The sequence below is a fragment of the Diabrotica virgifera genome, chromosome 1, assembly GCF_917563875.1.
Source record: "Diabrotica virgifera virgifera chromosome 1, PGI_DIABVI_V3a".
Lineage (NCBI taxonomy): Eukaryota > Metazoa > Arthropoda > Insecta > Coleoptera > Chrysomelidae > Diabrotica > Diabrotica virgifera.
Window position 1 is genome coordinate 194405006 of NC_065443.1, and position 25049 is coordinate 194430054.

The 25049-nt window shown below is 32.0% G+C and overlaps 1 protein-coding gene across 2 annotated transcripts in view; it reads left to right on the forward strand.

Annotated features, from left to right (window-relative positions):
- LOC114333423 (lysophosphatidylcholine acyltransferase) overlaps positions 1 to 25049 on the forward strand; it is a 271689-nt gene that overhangs the window by 79604 nt on the left and 167036 nt on the right. The gene's annotated exons all lie outside the window — the stretch shown is intronic.

The following is a 25049-nucleotide window of genomic DNA, read 5'->3' on the forward strand; positions in this document are numbered from 1 at the left end:
TACTAAATTTCTTAAACCATCTCGAATTTGGAATTTGTGGTTGTATATAAATATATTGTGTTGTTGAATGGTTACAAAAAGTTTGCCAATAAGTTTTCCAACGATCTATTTGATTTCTTTTAGAGATACAAAAAGTGTCAGGAATACAAATTCTCTCCTCTGGTACAATTTCAGCTGAAGAGGTTATTGCAGCTTTAGCTAAAGAATCAACATGCTCATTATATTTTATACCAACATGAGCTTTTACCCAAATAAAATTAGTAGTTTTATTTTTATTTTTAAGCTTGACAAGCATGTTCTTAATTTGGTAAATGAAAGGATTAGAATTATAATTGGGTAATTTTGAATTTTTGAGAGATAATAAAACTGACAATGAATCGGATATTATTAACACTGAATTATTGTTTAAACTATCGAAATATATCAAGGATTCAAGAATTGCAATTGCTTCTGCACTAAAAATTGAGCAATTAGAAGGTAATTTGAACATTTTTTCTGTTGACTTAGATGGAATGTAGAAAGCACATCCGGTCCCTTCCGATGTTTTGGATGCATCTGTATAGATTACAGTTGCTTTGGGCCATTTGTCTATACAGGAATTCAAGATGCATGAATCTAATAATGAACTATTATAATATGTAGGTATATGTATATCAGGTTCATAAAAAAATGCGAAATAGTCGTTAGTATCAAGGTTGTTGATATTGTTGATATACTTATTGTTGCACATGGTTCTAAAGGCTGTACACAGGGTTGGTGTATTTTTATGAGTCCAGTAACTGTTTGTTAGATCATCTGTGTTTAGTGAGCTTATGCTAGAATATAATGAATTATTGATACATGCAATTTTCACAACAAATTTTTCACTCAGATAATCTCTTCTAAAATTCAAGGGAGGTTCTAAAGCTTCAACATGCAATGGTGCTATTGGAGTAGACTTCATTGCTCCCATACAGATACGTAGAACAGTACGTTGAAATACATCAATTTTATTTAAAATTTGTTTACTTGCTGATCCATAAAGTATACATCCATAGTCCAGAATAGATCTGATGTAAGATTTGTAAAATAGTAAAGCTGTTTCTACATCAGCTCCCCACCAAGTTTTAGAAATGGATTTTAAAAAGTTTAGACCTTTATTGCTTTTGTCAAGCATATACTCGATGTGTAATTTCCAAGTTAGCTTTTGATCTAGAAACATGCCTAGATACTTTATTGACTTGCAGAAATTTGAAGTTTGGCCATTTAATAAAATAGTATTTGTGTTAGGAATATTATGTTGTGAAAAAATACACACATTAGATTTACTAGTGGATAAATTAAAACCATTTTCACAAAACCATTTTGAGAAATATTCATGTAATTTTCTTAAGATTGTAAGGGAGGGTTCATATTTTGTCCTTTCTGTATATATGAGGAAGTCATCCGCATATTGGATTGTTTTGTAAGTAATACTTGGTGCATTAAGGCTATGAAAATCAGCCGTATACAAATTAAAAAGAAAAGGGCTTAAGACTGATCCCTGAGGTAATCCCCAACTATTATAACGTGGTCCAAGAAGTTCATTTTTATGGTTTCTAACGTATAGGCGTCTATCAGTGTAGAAATTAAGAATAGTTTGTGCTAGTTTTATGGGTATTTGAAACTGATTGATCATTTTGTCTTTTAATCGAGGTAAACACACACTGTCATAAGCGCCTTCTATATCTAGTGATAAAGTAGGCAAATAATTATTTCTAGAAAAATTACCCTGTATGTCCGCTACAAGTGTAGCTAAAGCATCTAAAGCTCCACATCCTCGTCTGTATCCAAATTGATTGTTTGGTAGTAACTTTTTAGTATGGACCCACCATTCTAGTCTGTTTTTTAACATACGTTCCAAAGTTTTAAATACACACGAAAAAAGAGAAATGGGTCGATAAGATTCGGCTGAATTTGGATCTTTTGTAGGCTTTAGAATCGGAATAACAATTATGTCTTTAAAAATATTTACGTCAGAATTGTCTTGAACTATACGATTAAAAAGGTCCAATAGAAAATGTTTTGTTACTTCTGGAAGGTTTAAAAGCATGGAGTATTTGATATGATCGTATCCTGGACTATTATCTTTACGATTATTTATAGCGAAAATTAGTTCATTGTAAGTAAAAGGTTTTAAGAGAAAATGATTTTTATCAGCTGGGGTTGATGCTATGGAGCTGGGAATTATTTGAGGGTTCGCAGTTGGGGGTGCAACTTTAATAAGAAAGTCATCCATCCATTTCTGATCTAAAGATTTTATGTTTGATAGCGGTTTTCTGTAAAGTTTTTTAGCTTGATTCCAAAGAGTTGTAGCGGATGTATTTTTATTGAGCGAAGAGACCCATTCAATCCAATGCTTTTTGGCTATACTTTTTAATGTTTTTTTGGTTCTAGCTGCAATTTCCTGATATTGAACATAATTTTCAAAATTACTTTTTTTCTTGTAATTTATTAGAGCCAATTTTCGTTGTTTGATAATATTGTCACAATCAATATTCCACCAAGGGGGTGGGTGCCTTTTACATTTATAAGGTTTATATTGGGGTATAGCTGCTCCCGCAGCCGTATTTATATTATTTATGAAGAAGGAGTACTTATCAATTAGATTATCCGAGTGAAAATTGTTTGTATCGTGTAAATTTTGAATAGTAGAGGTATATAACGCCCAATTGGCTTTTTTAATATTCCATTTATTTTTAGGAGATATTTCATTTTCATTAATTGCAAAAAGAAGTTCTATAGATATGACATAGTGATTTGATCCTAGAGTGTCAGGAATGACATTCCAAGATGTCTTGTTAACCAATTCAGGTGAACAAAAAGTTACATCGACAGCCGAATCTTGTTGATCAGGACGTCTCAAAATTGTAGGTTCGCCATTATTTAAAACTGTTAAATTTAAATCATCTGCGACATTTATAAGTTGTGACCCTATGGTATCATTATTACGACAACCCCATATAGAGTGGTGTGCATTAAAGTCACCACCTATAATTAAAGGACCCTCAAATTGTTCAAAAATTTTAGTCCAATCGTCATATTTTGTTTGTATTTTTGGAGGTTTATAAATAGATAAAAAATTTAACAATAAAGTTCCATATTTAACTTGGATAGCACACACTAAAATATTTTCATTGTAATTTATATTGATTTTATGTTCAACAAAACGAAGAGATTTGTGTACCAAAATTGCCACACCAGCGTAGCCATCGTTTCTGTCATTGCGGACTATATTGTAACCACTAAAACTATATTTTTGATTTCTTTTGAACCAAGTTTCACTTATAATAGCAATGTCAATATTTTTATCATAAAGAAATTGTACCAGACTATTTTTGTTAGCTATAGCAGAACGTGCATTCCATTGCATTATATTTAAATTGCGTGTTTTGGGCATTTTATTGGTTTTTCAAAGTATCCTCCAATACCTGTTCTATGCTACTTGTAATTAATTTAATATCAATAGGTTGTCTATTGTTACTTGAAAGAATTTTATTTAAAAAATCCACGATAAAAATGGATAGGTTGCTAGCTATACTACTCTTCTTGGTTTCCAAACAAGCGTAGTTTGGTTTATTTAAATTTATCGGCAAAGGTTGTGAAGGTCCAAAGGAGAATGGAAATAATGGTTCATGGATAGGTGACTGGATAGTGGGAGAGTTTGATTTTCTCTTCTTTTTCATTGGAGGACTAAAGCTTACAGGATTGGGTTGGGAAAGGAAATTATTTTGATTGCAATTGGTATTTTTAGGAATTTGATTAGGTTGTGATAATGACATACGATGGTTGTTAGGAAGAACAGGAAAATTTTGGTCATAATTTGTTAGCGGTGAAAAAGAGTTGTGATTTACTAGACTGGATAAGGAGTTTTCAGAAATTTCTTTAGCTTCTTTAAAGGAGGTTTTTTGCTGTATCATTATATTTTTAATTTTTTTTTGATTATCGTAAGAGGGACACTTTTTTGAGATAGAAACATGATCTTTGCTTTTACAGTGTATACAAAAAGTTAAATTTTTATCACAATTATGTTTATCGTCTTTAATTTCTCCACAATTGATACACTTTTCTTCAGTACTGTTACACTGCTTAGATACATGCCCAAATTTAAAACATTTGAAGCATTGGATCACTCTTCCTACAAATTGTTCGACAGGAAAAAAGACTCTATTAAAAGCTACTCGATCAGGTAAAATATTCCCCTCAAAAGTAACAACAATAGTTTTTTTTGGTACAAATTCAACTGTTCTGTCTTCTTTTTGGACTTTTCTATTTAATCTGTAGATATTAGTGACGCGTGAGTGTGATTCTATATTTTCCATAAGATAGTTGATATCGTAACGAGTATCAACATCTCTTACTAACCCTTTAATTTCAAGTAAGTGATTTGGAATAAATGCTTTTAAATTTTCTGACTTTAGGAGGGGATGTTTAACTAAATTATTTGCTTCTAATAATGATTTTAATAAAACCTTAATCCGGTTTCGGCCTATACTCTTAATTTCCAAAATATTATTAAGTTTAAATTTTTTAAAAAGGATATGGGCAACTGTCATTGCATGCAATTTTCCTACATTATTTTCAGTGCTTTCTATGTATACCCAAATATTTTGTACATTGTACTTATCTGAAAGAATATTGAAAGTTTTCGGTTCCAACTGCTTTGTTTTCTGGAGGTTACTATCACTTGGATTATTACTAGTAACACTTGAAATTAAAATACTGTTATCCATATCAGCATCTGTCGTCACAAAAGACGTCGGTTGTGTAGTTTTGTCCCCCATCGGGGACCGATATTTATTAGTTGTCAGAATACACTTGTCTTCTTAATTAACTTTTCACTAAAATTTTAAAGTTTACCTATATAAATAGGTATACAATTTTATTCACTGACAAAAACTGTTACTTTTTCAACTCGTATGAAAGTTTAAATAATACTTTTTGAGCTAAAAATGTTAATTTTTACTAAGAGTAGATTTTACTTCGTACTATCAGTTTGAAGTTTAAAACGTCAATGTAGTGCATACGTTAATATGGTTAGGATATGTATAGACATGTTAAGACGCTTAGAAACAAAGGCATAGTATGAGGTACATACATATTAAGGGACTACTATCTGATATACTGGTAGAATTGTTCTATCTATTGAATCATAGATAGGCTTAATTCTACCTAATATACAATTCTACCTAATATATTGGAAGAATTTGGCATATCATCAAAATTAATACGACTAGTGCAAATGACAATGACAGAAACAGAAGCACAGGTATGTATTCAAGGACAGATCACTGATGCGTTTACGATAACGCAAGGACTGAAACAAGGCGACGGACTGGCTCCAACGCTTTTTAATCTTGTTCTTGAATATGTAATTATACGGTTGACGGTGAGCGGAAATAACATACTTACAAAAAAATCTACCTAATTAGCAGCATACGCAGATGATATAAACATAATGAGCAGAACAATGAATGCAGCGGAAGAAACCTACGTTGAGTTGAAACAGAGTGCAGAAGCAGTAGGGCTAGCAATAAATACAAATAAAACAAAACTACTCATACAAACCAGATCAAATAGACCGGCGCAACAACACTTTATTGACCATATAGAACATGTGAATAGATTGACGTACCTAGGAATGGATCTGGTTGCAAGCAATGAAGAAGAACCGGAAATAAATAGAAGGCTTGTGCTGGCAAATAAAGCCTATTTCGCGATGGGCCACATATTCAAATCGCGAGACGTACACCGGAAAACAAAACTCCGGGTATATAAAACAATAATCAGGCCCATAGTAAGTTATGGCTGCGAAACATGGGTGGTGACACAGAAATCTGCCAATGCATTAGATGTGTTTGAAAGAAAAGTGTTACGTAGGATACTGGACCCAATAAGTGAAAATAACAACTGGCGAATTAGGTATAATAGAGAAATATACGAGCAATATAGCGAACCAACTCTAGCACAATACACTAAACTGCAGAGGTTACGGTGGGCAGGGCACGTGGTCCGCATGCACGAGAATAGAATCCCCAGAAAATTGCTGAATGCAAGAATGCAGGGAAGAAGACCTGTTGGAAAACCTAAAAAGATATGGGAAGACGAAGTCGATGAGGATACCAGGAACTTCCTGGGAACGCGTTCATGGAAAAGAACAGCGGTAAATCGAAATGATTGGAGAAGCTTGTTGAAGGAGGCCATGGCTCGATTTGGGCTGTAGTGCCATTGAATGGATGGATGTGATATACTGCAGTAGGACATAGTCATTTTCAAAGCTTTTATGCTCTCATAAAGTACAAGACATTCATGCATTTTAGATGCGTAATACGTTGCCTCGGATAGGACTTAATTCCAACTTTTTGCCACTTCCAGGACAATAATTCAATATCATTGTAGTGGTGCTATCCAATCTACATAATATGTATGTATATAATATTATATATGAAACTTTTCGATGATAGTCTAATTTGTCGATGTGAATAGAATCAATTTGTTACTTTTTTAACCCCTCTGTGGCTCAGTGGTAAGAGCGCCAACATTTGGATCGAAAGGTTCGAATGGTCGTGAGTTCGAATCTCACCAAGGTCAAAAATTTATCGTTTATTATAAATTAATAAATGAAAATAGTTTCTGTCCTTGTGGGCTCGATACTCACCGGAGGGACCGCAGACGTTCGGATACAATTAGCGCCTCTTTGCAAAGACAATGATGCCGACTTTGCAAAGTAACAAGACACTCAACACACACACTACACAGGACACTAGGTACCTAATTGCAAAAATTTACCGTACCTAACATTAGTTGTCGAGGCATTAGCTAAATACAAAAAAATTGTTACTTCTATTGCATAAACATTTATAGAAAGTGTTCATGTGACTTCAATTTCAACAATGAACTGAGTTTTTCATCACTTAATAATATTTTCCTCCTTCTTCTTCTTTTTAACACACACCAAAGTGGGTAGGCGACTATCTCATTACTAAGGTTCTGTTCTTGGCGGCGCGATACAGCTCGCTTGTGTATTCCTGTACATTCCTTAAATACTTTTTAACCGGGACAGTTGTTTGTGGCCGAGTCCTCTCCTACCTTCGATCTTCCCCTGTAGGATCAAATGTGGTATTTCATATTTTGCTCCTCTTAATATATGCCCAAGGTAACTAATCTTGCGTTTCTTAATTAATCCAAAGAGTTCTCTTTCTACGCCAGCTTTCTTAAGGACGACATCGTTTCGAATTCTATCCACCTACGGTATGCGAATTATGCTTCTTAATGACCACAGTCCAAATGCTTCAAGTTTGTTAAATGATGTTCTTTTCAAAGTCCACATTTACATGTCATAAAGCAAGATGGACCATATGTAGTACTTGACAATTCTGTAGCGATTTTCGAAATTTAGGTTTTGATTACATCATAGGAGTGGTATGAATTTCATAAAAGCTTGTCTTGCCATTTGTATTATTTGTATTTGTATTATTTTCCTCTACATAATTCTAATTATATTCTGTACAAAAGGCACCATAATATTGTTTATTCATAGACGTAAATTTTGCTCATCATTCCTACTAATAAAAAGCTTTCTACTTTTAAATTACCGTATATCTATCAAATGGTAGAAGCTCCCATTATGTCTATCATTTATTATGTATAAAAATGCATAATTTGATTGTTAAGAAGATGATAAAAGTGCATCCGATAAAGAAAACTGGTGGTTGGCACATTGTGAATACGCACGTAGAATAACAAAAGGCTTTCTATGTTTGTGTGTCATCAACTTTCTTTGAATTTTAATAAGGACAGGTTTTATTCAGTGGAATTTTGTAATGGGCAGTGATTGAGTTAATAAATCAATCCTAATGGGTCTGACGATGAGATTACGTTTTAATTGAATTTTATCTAGTAACAGTAAGTACAGTTTTTATTAATTTTATGACTTGAGTATGTGAGATTGTCGTTATAATAGACCAGGGCGCATCTGTAAAAATATTAGTACATTTGGACGTTAAGAGGTGACTTAAATTTTTTTGTAGAAATTGCTTGAAAATAACTCAAATAATAATATTTAAGTTATCCTCCCTTTTAGAAAGGTCCGGAACATTGTTTAAATAATCAAAAGGTCAAAAAATTAAGGAAAAATTCGATTTTTTTCTTCGTTTTTTGATTATAACTTTAAAAGTATTCATTTCCGAGAAAAGTTGTACTGACATAAAAGTTGTGTAATTAAATTTCCTACAATCCAGAATTGGCTAAAAATTTAAAAATTAGTCACCCTTGTTGCAAAATAGCAATAATTGCGAAAAAACCATACAAAACCATACAAAAACAAGTATTCGCATTTTACGTTTTTCAACCATTTATGCTACACTTAGGACCTTCATATTTCACCCAGAAAAACTTTATTATACAGTAAAATAACACTGTAAATTTCATTAATATCGGTTCAATATATTTTGCAAAATAAATTTTGCAATCCAGCTTTCGCAAAAAAAATCATTTTTTCAAAATGTTGCAGCACTGAAAATAAAACAGATAGCAAGTTGAAATTTTTTTTTGCGTATAGAAGTGAACTGTACGTTTCATTTGCAATTTGCAAAATTAAAATCGATTAGCTACCAAGGCGTCAGGATTTTTTTTAAAGAAACATTAATTATTCTGATTGGGCATGGCCAACTCTGATTGGGCATTCCAATGACCTTTGATAGTGATTGATACATTTTAATTTTTATTACATTTCGATATAAATAAATAAATTTGTTTATTGCAAAATAAAAACACATACTCTATCATTTGAAATAACACTTTTTATAGCAAAAACTTTCTTTGTTCATATATTTTACCTTAGAGAATAAAAGTTTATTATTTTTAAACATATCAATTGTTTAAACAATATTTCACAAACAATAATAAAATTAGTTTGATTTTTGTGGAATTAAAATATTAAAATACAACAAAATATAGAGTAAGAAAATAATATATTAGATAAAGATTGTAAGAAATTTTGGTGGAAATCAACTTGTGTGAATCGAACACAGCTGTCCTGCGCGTAGCACCAAAAATTAATGTTTATTTAAAAAATTTCCTGACACGCCGTGGTAATTAATCGATTTTAATTTTGCAAATTGCAGATGACAGGTACAGTACACTTCTATAAGCAAAAAAAATTCAACTTGCTATCTGCTTTATTTTCAGTCCTGCAATATTTAAAAGAAATGAATTTTTTTTGCGAAAGCTGGATTGCAAAATTTATTTTGCAAAATCTATTAAACCGATCTTAATGAACTTTACGGTGTTGTTTTAACATATTATGAAGTTTTTCGGGGTAAAATATGAAGGTCCTAAGTGTAGCATAAATGGTTGAAAAAACGTAAAATGCAAATACTTGTTTTTGTATGGTTTTTTCGCAATTATTGCTATTTTGCAACAAGGGTGACTATTTTTTAAATTTTTAACCAATTCTATATTGTAGAAAATTTAATTACGCAACTTTTATGTGAGCACAACTTTTCTCAGAAATGAACAGTTTTAAAGTTATAATCAAAAAACCAATAAAAAATCGAATTTTTCCTTCATATTTTGACATTTTGATTATTTAAACAATCTTCCGGAAAATTTTGAGTGGGAGGATAACTCAAATATTATTATTTGAGGTATTTTCAAGCAATTTCTGCAAAAAAATTTGAGTCACCTCTCAACGTCCATCTCAAAACAGATGCGCCCTGGACTATAAAGCAATTTGAATTTTGGATTAGAGACTAATTCTTCCATTATATCCTGTCCGTTACGTTCTTTCTCCGTAGCATGATTTATTAAAAAGATATCAAATAAAGAGAGATAAATTCTCATATTAGTTACCCCATAGAGGAAAAATCAAAAAAGCTTCTAATACTATCTCCCTTGTAAATATTCGGTTTTTCTAGTTCACTGTTAATATTTTTATCACATTCTAATCAAGTCAAGAGACGTTATTTAACCCGCGTTTAGGCTCTCCCGCTTTTTCATGGAAAGGGGGCTAGTAGATGTGTTTTGGAATGGGGATCATATATGACAGCCAAAGAGCAAACGCCAGTCGCATCACTGCTGCCACACAGACGAGTTTTCTTTGGTTTTCTTCTCCTCAGCTTCAGTACCAAGTCTGAAACGAAAACACAAGCTCAGGAAACAAACGGTCCCTTTCAGATTTTGGGATTTTTATTTTTGGAAAACGCGTGAAGGTTAGCTGTAGCTAGATGCTTTCCTAGGAATAGATATAATTGTGCAAATAAGGTAGGAAATCACAGAAAACTACCTTCCCCTTATCCTGTGGGATTTTAGGCCACTCTGATGGAGCATACGCGAACAGACAGTTTTCTCTTTGGTTTAAATATAATATTGTAGGCGTGTATGTGTAAGTTTTCTTAATGGGTTTTTAGTGCGGTATAGTATGTTTTGTTTTTGTTTTAAGTGTAAGGTGAAAATAGCCTTTCTGGGTGTAGAGAGGGGTATATTTATATGTATGATCTGTGCGAGATATATTTTTAGTTTTTTAAGAATTTTGTGATTTTTTTGTAATTTTTATAATTTATTTTGTGTAATGTGTGTAGTGTGTTTGTGTTTTGTTTAGTTCTGGATTTTCGTAAACTTTTGTTTAAAGGAGTTGTTGTTTACGTTAATGGAAACTGTGTATCCATAAGGTTGGTTTGTTATGTTATTCTTTATATAATGTGCGGTGTCGTTCCGTTTTTCAAAGAAAATGTTCATTGCTGTATGGTGGATATTATATCTGTTTTTAACTCGTGTAAATTCTAATTAAAAAATTTGTTGAAGTATGTAATAATTTTAGTTTTTTTTTTAATTTTAAACACTGAGGAGGTGCCTTGGATATTTACAACTAGCCACAAAATATTACACTAACGAGCAAATTTTCTTTATTGCCAATCTTAAAACTAATGTTGTTTAACTTTAATTTTCCAGCTTAAACCTAGCACTTGCCTCCATTTGCTATGTACACTAAAATTTACTATTTACACTCACGCACAAGGTTTTACACTAAGTCGAAAGGTTTAGTTCTCTTGAGTCTCACACTATTCCATGCTGAACTAGGAGTTGAATAGCTTCTACGTTAGCATGGCTATGAAGTCTGTTTTCATGCTTCTTTGCGAATACTTTAATTACATCTGCCACCACTTCCACACCTAGGTCTCTGTACAATTTTCTACATTTGATGTTCAATTCTCTTTTTTTTCTTTTTGATGTGTTTTATTTGTGTTCGTTCTATCTCAGCCTGACATTTAGGTTCAAACCCATATATTTTTCTGTATTGACATGCGGTATAGTAGTGCCATTTATATTAATACTGTTATATTAATATTAATACTATTGATATTAATACTATTATATTAATATTAATATACATTTACATTAATACTATTGGTGTTTTATTTATTTTTAAATTGGTGAAATCTACATGTACTGATTCAGTCTCATTAAGTTTGATACGCCATTTCTTAGTCCATGCATTAACCTGATTGAGTGTCTCTTGCAATTTTACTTTTCCTTTAATTTCATCAACATCAACTGCTAATGTATTTGTGTCATCAGCAAACGTAGCAGTTTTGGTTGTATCTAATACTGGTATATCGTAAGTGTCCAGCAGATGAAGTAATGGACCTAAAAAACTACATTGGGGTACTCCAGCACCAATTGTTCTCAATTCAGAGTAAAAGTCTACATATTTTATTCTAAACAATCTTTCAGTAAAATATGATTTTAGTAATTGGCTATGCTCTTTAGGTAAAATTAAATTCAGTTTGTATTCTAGCCCATCCTACCAGACTTTATCAAAAGCCTTGGCAACAGCCAGAAAAACTATCGAACATACATTTTTTCCTCTAGTTCTTTTTCTATTTGATCAGCGATTCTGTGGACCTGGTCTAGTTATGCTTATTGATTATTTATAAACACAAATTGATGTAGACGGATAATACATTTTTGATTTATTATAGATTTTAGTCTTTTCAATAAGAGTTTTTCAAACAATTTTGAAATCACTGGCAGCAATGATATTGGCCGATATGATGCTATCTCGTTTGATGGTTTCACAGGTTTTGCTGTCATAGTTATTTCCGCTACCTTTCAGCATCTTGGGAAGTACTTAAGTCTAATCGATGCATTGAATACATTTTTTATATCTTAACTATTGCTTTTCTGGGCAACTTTTTCAAGATTTTTCCTGTTATGAGGTCGTATACCCCGGTGCCTTTTTTGGATTCATGTTTGTTAGTACCTTATATCCGTTTTAATTTCTTTAGGTATTACTAACTGTATTTTCTCTCTAATATTTTCAACTAATGCTGGAAAGTTGTCAATAATTTTAGTAAAAAAACGTTTACAATATAATATGGCAAATAGAATAACAGTAAAGTTTGATGAGAAAAATGACTGACTTTATGGTAATTTTTTTCCGTTTTTTTTTATGTTGGATATCATAACTAACTTAAAATCCCGTTTATAACGATATAACCTAACCTAACCTAAAGTTCGTTCAGCTCACGTAAGACTGACATCAATAATTCATTGTTCTTTCAGAAGACGCTGAAACACACGTCTACATGTGATGGAAAAGGACCATCGTCTATATAATTTTATTTAAGATAGTCCTAGAATTTTTGATATTATCATAATTCATGTTTTTTGACCAGCCGCATATGTTATGAGTGCGCTAATAACCGGCAAAATAACGGAAAAGACGGAAACCATAATACTTTGAGCAATAAAAAGAGACGAAACCAGTAGAGATGGTAAACTATCAATAGAAACCTCAACAATTACTATTATCTCTAACGCACACGTTTTGCTTTTTATATACTGCAGTACGTTTAATGATGAATACTTTTTTAATATAATTAATAATACTAATATTAAAAGTCCAGGTCAAAATGAAATAAGTGCAGAAATGCTGAAAGCAGGGGAAAGAAAACTACTGGAAAAGGTGTATGAACTGAAAGAACTTATATGGAAAGAAGAAAAGATGCCTGAAGAGTGGGCCAGAGCCTGGATAATCCCATATCCAAATATAAAAAAGGGGTCAGTGAAACAAAACAGAAGAAGTTCTGTTGAAGTGAAAGTAAAGAGGACAATAAACTCCAGCAGAAGTAAGGAAAAAGAAACTATTGGATGCTAATAGAACAAGAATGAGAAGAGGGAGTGAGGTGGCTTCTGCATTGAAGCCGAAGTAAGAAAAAATACTACTTTGCAGTAGTACTGAAGAAAGGGGGATTAAAAGGGACAGAAGTAGAAGTATGAAAAGACAGAGGCAAACTAAACAGAGTTGGCTAGCAAGAGATGCAAGAGAACAAATTGACACTCAAGGATGGATACGGCTCGTTTGCATGGTGTAGTAGTAGCTAGGATGGTGCAAAATTACAGGGGTATTGCACTGCTGGACGTGTGCTATAAGATATTTGCTAGGATTGTAAGAGAAAGATTAGAGGTATACGCAAAGAAACTAATAGGATAATACCAAGCAGGCTTAAGAAACAATAGATCGACGACAGAGCAAATATTTAACATAAAAGAAATCCAAACAACCTGCTACGAACATAAAATGGTTTTATATGCACTCTTCATAGATTTTAAACAGGCCTATGACAAAATTAACAAAAGAAAATGTATGAAGCCTAACGGCAAATGAATATACCAGAAAAACTAATCAAGCTAACAAGAATTACCTGAAATATGACATCTAACGAAATAGTGTGGAACAGTCACAAATCGGAAGAGTTTGTAGTCAAAAATGACTCGGACAAGGTGACCCTCTATCAACTGTGTTATTTAATCTAGTTTTGGAAACAATTGTAAGGAACAGCAGAATAAAAACACACGAAATGATCTACCGTAACGAGCATCAATGCATGTCCTACGCCGACGACCTTACACTGCTAGCAAAAACTAATACCGAATTAAAAAAAATCCTGAGAAGATTAGTCCGAGAGGCAAAAAAATTTGGCCAAAAAATAAATGAAGAAAAGACGAAGTAAGTGGTGCTAGGCAACACAGAAAGGGAACCTGAAGATATGCTAAAGTTAACAGCGTTCGATGGAAAAGAATATAAATTTAAACGAGTAAAGCTCTTTACATATCTAGGTGCCGTAATGGATGAACAAGGACACGAGCAAACTGAACTAACGCACAGGATAGCTAAAGGTAACCGAAAGGTCGGCAGTTTAAAGAAATTACTAAAATCAAATTATGTATCAAGAAACACGAAATCAGAATATACCAAACTGTAATAAGAGCAACAGTCACCTACGGATGTGAGACATGGGTACTCAACAAAACAGAAGAAGAAATGATAGAGAGGTGGAATCGCAAGCTACTGAGGACTATTTTCGGGGGAAAAATACGGCAGACGGTTGGCAAAGAAGAACTAATCAAGAATTAAGGATGCTTACAAGGAATCGACTATAACAAGATACACAAAGGCACAAATAATCAGGTGAGCAGGTCATGTCGAGCGGATGGATAGGTCAAGAATGCCAAAGAAGGTACTGTTAAGAAGACCAGTTGGGACAAGGAGACGAGGTAGACCAAGAAAAAGATGGCACGAAAAGTTTCAAGAAGATATAGGATCGATGAAAATTACAGACTGAAAAGAGAAAGCAAAAATAGGATATAGAGGAGAAAAATAGTGCAGCAATTTTTACATATAGACATCATTTACATCAAATTATATAATATATAATATATATATATATATATTATATATATATATATATATATATATATATATATATATATATATATATATATATATAAAATGGTGGATGTGTGAATTGTTCGTAAGGGGATTTTTCCACATTCTCTATTTCATCTGTTTTATATATATATATATATATATATATATATATATATATATATATATATAGTATATAGGACCTTAGAATATATTGTCATTTGTATTATGTAAAATTGTAATTGTTAAGTTGTAAAGCCCTATGCCTACAAATTAAATAAATAAAAATATAAACATTTTTTTATATTTTTAGAAATTTGGAGACATATTGTATATTATAACCGTTAACAGTTATAACAATCTGGCAAATAAAACTGCGAAAATATGCGAATATAACTGATAGCTTATACTTAAAGTGACACAAGGCGAAAATAAACAGGTTAGGACAATTTATATGAATGGTCTTATATCATAAATTAATTGTACATAAGCATTTCCGGAGAAATCAGATGTCAATTTTCTTACTTATTAATAATTGCATTCAGTGAATTACCAACATGCAGTATAAAATAGTGGAGAGAACAAGTTTTTTTAAACTTTGTTTAGTAACTTGGCTTTCTAGCTTTCTTTTACTATATTCTTATAAGTAATTTTAATTTTTAATTTATTATAATATTTCGATAACAAAAACTTATATTTATTAACATTATAATTTCACTTAAGTAACTAATTTTTCAATAATTTTCATTCATGTTTTTCTTACCGTTTCTAAAGTCGTAGCTTGTAAAAGTTATAAAGTTATAAATGATAAATAATTCGGAAGGAATCAAAATAGATCCAGTGAGGACGTTGGAGTACATTCATTTTCTCAAGAATGGGCGATTTTGAAGATAAATCCCGAAAAAGGTCGATTTTTATTTTTAAATTATATTCTTTTAGCATATTATATTATCATACCAGTCAAAGGTTATTTAATTCTCTATTCAATACCTAATACAAACAATAACTCATAATTTATTTAACTCAGAATACATTTTGCTACTGTCAGAAAACATAAAAACATGTTTATTTGAGAAATAAACATTGCTATTCTCTTAAACTAAATGTTATACTGCTACCCACCTGCCTCTTTTGGTAGTTTGAACATTTCATTTAAGCGAAAAGCAATGTTTATTTGTGAAATAAACATTTTTTTCTGTTTCCTTACAGTAGTAAGATGTATTTTGAATTAAATAAATTACATACATTGTTCTTTTTGTGTCAATTAATTTAAGTAAAAAAAATTTTTTTGGACACTCTACATAAATAATTATGTTAAGTTAATGTTTATGTTACTGAGTAGAGAATTGAGTAACCTTTAAAATGAGTCAGCATAGGACACCTATTCTTATCGAACAAAATCATCGATTACGTCATTACTCACAGATGTATGACGTCATTATTAAAATATATTTGATTCGGGATTTATCTCCAAAATCGACTAATCTCAAGAAAATGAATTTATTCCAACTTAAACGTCCTTACTTTATATTATTGGATATTGGATTGTAGATAAAGCGATCGTTTGGCTACGTAGACTTTTCCATATTTCTATCTGAACGTCTTATTCTACAATAATACTTATTTTTTATATGACTATTCCAGTTTTTCTGTTTAGTATGTACTCGTTTAGGAATACCTTATGTATACCTTACATTTTGCTCTGTTATCTTAATTCTCTTCATTTTCTGTATTCTTTGTCGTCTTTATTCTCTTTCGATCTATCAATATATTTCTGGCAAATCTTCTCCGTACTCTCATATTTGCCGTTTCCAATAGATTTTGTTTTTTGGTTTTGTTAAGTATTGTTTTATGGATATAGGGTCACCTAGGGTTAGTGTGACAGCGGTGTTAGTGTGACAAAATTAAATACTAATTTATATTGTGCTTTTATATTACATATTATGATGTTATATTACGCTTTTATTGCATTTCAACAGATTATTTAAAAAAATTGTTTCGGTCCCTTCTGTTTTTTAGGTTAAAATCATAGTATTTATTTATGTATGTATTTTAATTCGAATTTGAAATTCTGATATATTAGTCCAAATTTTGGATTTCTCCAAAATTATTTCTATTTAAATATGATTTTTTCTCTGCATGGTATTGCATCACTTATTTTAAACATTTAAACTTATTTTAAAGGCCTAATTGTCTTTATCTATTCTTTTTTAGGTGTGTCACAGTAACCCCACTGATTTTCACATTGTGGGGTTTCTGTGACAGTGACACATGGGTATAGTGTGACATGTCACACTATCACATCACCACTTACTACCTTAGTTTGATCAGGTTATGGTTGACAGTAACTTGCAACCGTTATTGTTTATGTTATATGGTGTGTTTTAGCGATTAAAATACAAAAAAAGGTATGTAGGATATTATGTATTAATGTACCTTTATTTGTTCAATAGCAACTACCAGAGTACTTATGTTTTGACTGGCATGGAAAGCAATAGACTCATCATGGCTTGTAAGTGGTTTTAAGAAAACGGGCATTTATGATCCAGGTGTCTTATCACGAGTTAACAGATTAGCCATTAAAGAAGAAAATTATCATCCTGATAAACTAAAGAGATATAGAGTCTATCAAATGCAAAGTCTAAAAACATCCAATAATAATTGTCAACCCCATAATAGAGACGATAACAGAGGATATTGTTACTCGCCCAACCTTCAGTCCATCAGAAGAGCAAGGGGTCGCTGGTTTATCATCTATCAATATATTAAAAGAGCATCAAATCACTGGCCAATCCTCCAGTCCATTACAAGGGTGTCAAATCACCGAACCTTCTGTTGGGCAAGAAACAGCAGGGACAGTGTTTGAGCATATGCTTCTGGAAAAGGTAGTTCAAACTAGCGTAAAAAAGAAAGTTAAACGAAGAATTGATACTGCAGAAATAATAATAAAAGAAGAATACATCAGCTCTTTAAAGACCAAAAAGGCTGAGTTCATTAAAGGAAAACAAAAAACCTCTCCAAAAACAATCAAGAAAAACTCAAAGAAAGATGAATCAGATAGTGATGAGGAGATAGAAGATATGTCTTTAGGGGAAAGTGACGAAGCAGAAGAGGATTTCTTAGAGGAAACTGCGACACAAAAACTTGTAATCGAGGAAGATAGTAAACAAGGCTCTTTTATAGTTGCAATTTTTATGGGTGGCAAGCGTGGTACAACTGCTTTTAGGTATGTGTGTGTAATTGAAAACTTTGATGACGATAAAGATGAAATAGAAATGGTAGGATTAAGTAGTGTTGATAAGGATAAAAAGAGTTTTGTTGTTAATGAAAAAAACAATTCCTTTATTAGAATGTCTCACATTATAGGAATATTGATGGATCCAATATTGTCCCTGAATGGTGAAAGAATTCGGTATACTATTAATGGAAAAGTTAATTAGTTAATTATAAGTTATTAATGATTTTGAATGTTAGATGTTACTGAATTTGTAAAATAAGAAAAAATTCTCAATAGAATACCTACGTTTAATAAAAAAATTGGTATTTTAAATAAGAAATTTCACATTTTTCTTCTAAAATTATCGAATTTTTAAATGCCAAAAATTATTACAATATTTTTGTAATGTCTTTCTTTGTCACACCAAGGCACAATCAATCCTAGGTGCTTTTAAATCACTATTTGTCGCTAAATAGTCACTATTTGTCGCTAATATTTAAATAGTCGCTAGTTGTCACACTATCCCTATCACAGTAACCTCTAAATGAAGGGATAGTGTGACACCTTACCCTCTTAAATAAAACATAATGTAAAAGGAATTTTAAAAATGCAACATGCCTATTCACTGTGCAATGATTATGACAATTAACCAGAAAGTCTTCATTAAAAATCTGAAACCGTTCAATTAAAAACAAATATAGTAACCCCATAATGAAGGGATAGTGTGACACCTTACCCTCTTAAATAAAACATAATGTTAAACGAATTTTAAAAATGCAACATGCCTATTCACTGTGCAATGATTGTGACAATTAACCAGAAAATCTTCATTAAAAATCTGAAACCGTTCAATTAAAAACAAATATATTTTATCTACTCTATGTCATATTATGTATAAGTTTTTAGTTTGTGAAAACTGTCATTATAGATAGCAGTGCGTGAAGGATTTAAAGTGTGCGTGAAGTAACAATGTATTTTAAATGGGATTTACTTTTTCGCACTGTTTGTAACTTTCGAGTTGTCATGGTGACAATCCTTAAGTTTCGCGTTGTCATGGTGATGACAATATGAGCAATGAATTACAACAAAAGTTTTGACAGTTTTGTGGTTTGAAAGTAGTTAGAATTTTTAAATGTCAAAGTTCTAAAAATTGTAGAATAGAAATGAATTCCAGTGACGAAGGGTTACAGCTTTTTTTATTTGTTATCTTAGATAAAATATTGTATGAAACTGTGCGTGAAGTACTTTTTGCGAACTAATTATTATTTGCAATTTATAACACTCGCTCCGTTGTCGCTCGTGCTCTAAAAATCGCGTGCGTTCGCAAAAAGCATACTTCACGAACTGTTTCATAAATAACTATTTTTTATTTTAAAATCAAATTTGCATATTTTTACGTCACACTTACCCTAGGTGACCCTATAGTATTTTGGTGGTAAATTTGGTTATTTGTTTCGTATTATGTATCCCCTTCCTTTGTTGACTCTTTAAGGGGATATGACTTAATCAGAACCCCTATCTTATTTAGACGTCTATGTCCATAGATTCCAATGGAAGCCATCCATTCTGACTTTCATCGTATTGTTGTGGCAGAAATTTTCAATAGTTTTCATAATATTCAACGGAACTTTTTTTTGAGTCGTATCCTGACGAAGCGGGTAGATAATCCTTTACTATTTCGGTAGAAGACATATCTACTTGAGGAAGAGCAAATCTGTCCGTGTAAGCTCATGGCTTTCCTTTTAAATATTTTTCTTTCATTATTTATTTATATGACTATTCCAGTTTTTGTATATGTATATGTAACATATTTTTTATTGTATTGTCTAGAAACCGGTTGAAACAAAAAACAATACAAGTAACCTGATCAAAATATTCCAAATACATAGACTCAATACAAAAATAAATAGGTACAATTATTGAATTTAAAACACCAATGAATTTTTTTTGTTTTTCATTACTTTCTTGGAGCAGTGTATTTTATTCTCCAAATATGTTATGAATCAAATAATCAATATCAGCCACTATTTGTATCTTAGGGCCGGTTGTTCGAACGCTAATCAACATTGATCACTATCAAATACTTAAATACTGTCACAACTGTCAATGTCAACTTTGGTTGGGTTGCCGAAAACATAATTATTTATGACAATTATGAAATTAGTTAATCAATTATGTTAATAATTGTTATGTTAATTGACTAACTAATCTCATAATTATAATTAACTATGTTTTCAGCAACCCAACCAAAGTTGACATTGACAGTTGTGACAGTAATTAAATATTTGATAGTGATCAATGTTGATTAGCGTTCGAACAACCGGCCCTAAGGGCCAATTGTTCGAACGCTAATCAACAATGATCATTATCAAATAATTAATTACTGTCAATGTCAATTGTTAAAACATAATTAATTACAATTCTGAGACTATAATCAATTAATATAACAATAATTATTAACATAATTAATAATAAATCTCATAATTGTAATTAATTATGTTTTCAGCAACCCAAACAAAGTTGACATTGACAGTTTTGGTGACAGTAATTAAATATTTAATAATGATCATTGTTGATTAGCGTTCGAACAACCGGCCCTAAAGATATTAAAACGAGGTGTTGATTAACTGATTACACTATATTTTCGATTTCCCAGGAAAATTAAAATAATTATATACGTGTTGCTTTCAATTAATTACATATTTATGTCTTTAGAGTCATATAGAAAGAACATTTAGCAATTACCTCATTAAATAGCCTGCGATAATGTCTATACGTAACAGCTTCAACCGTGATGATAATTGTACGTGTAAGAAATATGCTGTTTGAAAATTGTGTAAAAGAGTTTGTAAATCCTTCCGTTTCCTTACACAATAAAATCCACTACATTTACTGTCATAAAGAGCTTATCCGTGCGATGTGTTCTTCCGGTACTGGGGATGTTTACTTTTTGTGGTTTCCGAATATTATGTCATAACTTATTATGTCTTATTTTTATATCTCTATCCATATAAACATGCTAGCCACAACTTACCCTTAGAAGGTCCTTGTAAAAATATAATTATTCAAATAACTGAAGAAATTATCCAGTCAATCGCAGTAAATCACCGCCCCAATCCATTTTGATAATTTTAATTTTAGTTCTAGTATGTAGTACCACCTCCCTTTATATTTAAAGATCAAACGCCTCAACACAAAAGTACTATCTTTTTACCGAGAATCCAAAAAAGTAGACTAAAGAACTAGAGAAGGCAAAATATTTAGACGCATTTGCCATCGACTAATTATTATTGTTGAGATGTTATGGTGAACTGGGCCCAGAGCACGCCAAACAGAATTCTGTTTTGCTGACGTCACAAAATAGAATTTCATAATGAGAGAATCGACGGTTGCTAGGCAACGTGACGTCACTAAAATAGAATTCTATTTGGCGTGCTCCCGCACCTGATCTATAATGGTAAAACCAGTAATTTATGCTTTTTTCAAACGCAGAGAGGAAATGCCGTCGAGTTGGTTCAATTTCAATATTTTCATTTAGGATTCTTTGCTCTTCGCTTCTTAACTTTCATAATTTTCGGTCTTACCATTCATCCTCATAGAAGCCTTCTCCGTTTGCTCTCTTCTGCATCTATATCCATAATTATTCTAATTTCATCAGTTCTGATATATGGTCTAGCCTTGAAATCTTGGCGCTTCGTCTCCAGTAATTCATTTCTATGGATAGCAACCTGTCTGTATCTTTCTTTCGAACTTTCCATATTTCTGACGCTTACGTACATTATGCTTTCAAGAATGTTTTGGAAATAAATTTTTAATTATAGAATAGAATAGAAATATGCTTTATTGTCATTGAAAATTTTTACAATTTTATGGACAAAGCTTACATACAGTCAAAAGAAAAACATAATATAAATAACAAATAACAACTACAATTTATTAAAATTAGATAGATCGTCAATAATGTACAGTATAAGATATAAAAGCCAAGACAAAAACAATTTATTGCAAAATATATCTAAATTGCAAATTGAACATACAACAAATAAAATAAAATAGGTACAACATAAGGAACTGACAAGTTTATGCTACTGCGCATGGAACCCAATTTTCTTAGTTATTCATTAAGAAATTCTTCTATTGAATAATATGGTCTTTTGGATAGATAGGCTTTTGTCATTTTTCGGAACTTAGGGAAAGATGTTGCAGATTTAAGTTGTAACGGAAGATGATTGTACAGTTTCTTTGCGGAATATAATATAGATTTCTTTACTAACTCAGTGGATGGAATCGGTAAATAAATATCAAAGATTGAATTTCTGGTGGAGTAAAGATGATTGGGCCTTGATGGAAAGACATGAAGGTGTTTACGAATTAAACAAACCGTTTCTAGAATATATAAAGATGGAAGTGTTAAAATTTCGTGATCTCTGAAGTAACTTCTGCAATGTGTAGATCTTCTGAGGCCAAACAAATATCTTATTGCTCTTTTTTGCAATCTAAAAATGACATCAAATTGAGCAGCTGTACTAGAACCCCAAAAAGGAAGACCATATCGAAGATGCGACTCGAACAACGAAAAATATGTTATTTTAGAAGATGGTAAATTGAGTTCCCTTGAGACAGATCGTATTGCATAGCAAGCTGAGGCGAGTTTCTTACTTAACGAATCGATATGAAGTGACCATTTGAGGTTGCTGTCTAAAAAAATACCAAGAAATTTTACAGAATCAACGGTACTGATCTGGCTGTTATGAAGTGGCAAAGGTTGAAGAGCTCCTTTATAGGATAATGCTACTGTTTTATTTACATTAAAAGAGAGTAAATTAGAGTCAGACCAGGTCTTTATCGTCAGTAGATCCGAAGTTATAGTTTCATGAAGAGATGCAATAGTTGAGTTGCTCCAAGTGATACTGGTATCATCAGCAAAAAGAAAAATTTTCCCATTGATTTTTAAATTAGTGATGTCATTTATAAAGATAAGGAACAGTGTAGGACCCAATACTGAACCTTGTGGTACTCCACAACGATGTTTTTGAGACTAGAGTCAGTATCATTTGCTCTAACTAGTTGTTTCCGATTATTCAAGTAGGATTGGAACCAATTCAAAGAAATACCTCGAATTCCATAGAAATTTAGTTTTGTAATCAAGATGTCGTGATTTACACAATCAAAAGCTTTGGCATAGTCGCAGAAAACAGTGGCAGTATAAAGATTATTGTTTAGTGCTTGGTAAACCTCGTGTAGTACAGAAAACATGGCATCAGTGGTACATTTATTTGTTAGAAAGCCGAACTGATTTTGTGATAAAATGTTGTTATCAACGATAAGTCGAGTTTTAATGAGTCTCTCAATAATTTTGGAGAGTACCGGTAGTAAGGCAATAGGTCTATAGTTGCAGGCATCAGATTTTTCGCCACCCTTATGAAGAGGAATAATAATGGCTGTCTTTAGGCACTCTGGAAATTTACCTTTTTCGAAGGAATCATTAATTAGTGAGAGGAGGATTTCCAACACATTTTCTGTGAGATTAGAGAAAATTTTTATAGATAGTCCATCAGTACTACAGGATGATTTGCTTTTGATACAATTGATTGTTTGGATAAGTTCAGAGTTATCGACTGGTCGTAAAAAGAATGAATTCGAGACCTGTCTTGAATTAGGAAGATAGGAAATGGGATCTTGTTGCGGCAAAATTGTTGATGTTATATTTTTACTCACATTAACGAAGTAGTCGTTTAGACTTTCAGGATTTGGAAGGGAAAATGATTGAGCTGTGTGAGTTTTATTTCGAAGATCGTTTATTATAGACCAAGTCTCTTTTGCAACACTTTTAGAGCTTCCCAGACGATTTTGATAATAGGCTTTTTTAGCTGACCTGACAAGTTTTAGATATGTTGTCCTGTACTTAATAATATATTCAGTGACAGCAACATTGGTAGTAAATTTCTTGATGTATAGTAGTGAACGCATATTCTTAGCTGATATGCGAATGCCTTTCGTAACCCAAGGTTTCCGATGTTTTGGCCTAATGGGAATTAAAGGAAATGCCTTATTGAAGATCTGGAGAAGCTTATCTAGAAAAACACTGAAATTATAGTCCACGTCTATAGAAGGAAATTGCCACTCAGAAGTTAAGCATAAATTTTGGAATTTACGAAAATTCTGGGCGGAAAAAATCCTACCTAAACGTCGGGTTTTTGAGGAGGGTTTGCTGAAGATGTTAAACTTCGTATACACTGCTTCATGATCAGATAGTCCCGCATTAATAACTGTAGAGCAGACATCAAGGGGTGAGAAATCTGAGACAATATAATCGATTATGGTAGATGTAGTTTTTGTAATCCTTGTAGGAGAATCAACGTGCATTGAGAGACCATACGATTCAAATATGTTTGCCAGGGACACTTGGGTAGCACTAGCAGCAGCATAATTAATGTTAAAATCACCGCATAGAATTTTTCTGCTTTTATGAGGCAGGTCATCTAACAAATTTAGCAGGTTCTGAAAAAATAGTTCCACGGTAGAATCAGGTGATCTATAAATGCAAATAATGTAAAGATTAAGATTTTTATTATAAACTAAGGAAAACTCAAAGAATGATTCACTTAACAAAAAGTCATATTTTGTTACCAGAGAAAAATCATTATTTCTAGAGAGAATCAGGGTGCCTCCATGAGCCGAACTTGGACGATCATACCTGGCAATTGTGGTATATTTTTCTACAAAAAAAGGCTCGTTAACTTCAAGCCAGTGCTCTGTAACCGCAACTATCGGAGGAAATCCTAATTCCTCCAGAAACAAAAACAATTCATCAGTTTTATTTCTTATAGAACGAATATTAATCAGAACCATGCCAAAGTTGTCATCACTAAAATAATTTGAGGTTTCTAGTCCCTCCAGAGGGACTAATTCTCCAGAGAATTGAATTTAATTTGCGAATAGCAAATAGTCTTCCTTATGCATTCTTGTTTTTAATGTCTTGCTGGCTCTTTCCGTTAAAGAGTTCTAAAGGACCAAATTGGAGACTAAAGAATCAGGAGATAATAACGATTTCAGGTATGGTTACTCTTATTCGCGGTGTGCAAGTACTTGGAGGGGATACGA